General features: G+C 41.6%; 1 pseudogene across 1 annotated transcript; it reads right to left on the minus strand.

Annotated features, from left to right (window-relative positions):
* Positions 1 to 248: 248 nt before the first annotated feature.
* Positions 249 to 800, minus strand: LOC105520970 (annotated as a pseudogene). The gene has a single exon (XR_001003196.1). The product of XR_001003196.1 is annotated as a 40S ribosomal protein S24 pseudogene (transcript).
* Between the last annotated feature and the right edge of the window lie 268 nt (positions 801 to 1,068).

Consider the following 1,068-nt stretch of genomic DNA (forward strand, 5'->3'; position numbering starts at 1 on the left):
CATGTCCATACTTCTTTTGGAAAAATCTTTTAGATCATGTGACATGGACGTGCATGACATTGGGCTTGAATGATGACAGCATTCTGTGTTCTCCCTTGGAATTCTGGGTGTCCTCAGGCAGGAGAGCTTTGCTGTCAACGGGTGATATCATCCCCATTTTACAGATAGGAAGCTATACACTAACATTATGTATATATTTACTTATTTTTTTAAAAAAAAAATATATTTTTTGTTTTTGTTTCACATGAAAGTTTTTAGTTTATTAATCTGCTCGTGAAAAATCCAAAATGGACACAGGTAGCCTTTACTGCAGCACCTTTACTCCTTCGGCTGTGATCCAATCTCCAGCTCACTTTTTGCCAGCACCAACATTGGCCTTTGCAGTCCCCCTGACTTTCTTCATTCTGTTCTTGGGTTCCTTTCGTTGCTTTCTTGAGGTCTTTTTCTTCTCATACAGGCCGTGTCTTGCAAGTCTATGTTTGGGTTCATTTTTCTTTGCATAATCCAGGGAGTCATAAATCATGCCAAAGCCAGTTGTCTTGCCACCACCAAAATGAGTTCTGAATCCAAATACAAAGATGACATCCGGTGTGGTCTTGTACATTTTGGCTAGTTTTTCCCGAATTTCTGTCTTAGGCACTGTTGCCTTCCCGGGGTGAAGAACATCAATGACCATTTGTTTCCTCTGCAGTAGCCGGTTGGTCATGAACTTTCTAGTGCGGATAGTTACGGTGTCATTCATGATGGCGGCCTATCTTCAGACAGTCAGGGAGGAAAAGAGAGCCACTATTCGCTGGCCAATCATCAAAAAATATTTTTTAACTTATATAGAGATATGGTCTTCTCCCATCTCAGCCTCCTGAGTAGCTGAGACTACAGGTGCATGCCACGCCACCTGGCTATTTTTAAACTTTTTTGTAGAGACAGGGTCTCACTATGTTGTCCGGGCTGGTCTTGAACTTCTGGCCTCAAGCATTCCTTCTGTCTCAACTTCCCAAAGTGCTGGGATTACAGGCATGAGTAACCGTGCCTGGCCACATATTTATTTAATTAAAACATTATTGAAAT

Source organism: Colobus angolensis, unplaced genomic scaffold (assembly GCF_000951035.1).
Source record: "Colobus angolensis palliatus isolate OR3802 unplaced genomic scaffold, Cang.pa_1.0 Scaffold390, whole genome shotgun sequence".
Classification (NCBI taxonomy): domain Eukaryota; kingdom Metazoa; phylum Chordata; class Mammalia; order Primates; family Cercopithecidae; genus Colobus; species Colobus angolensis.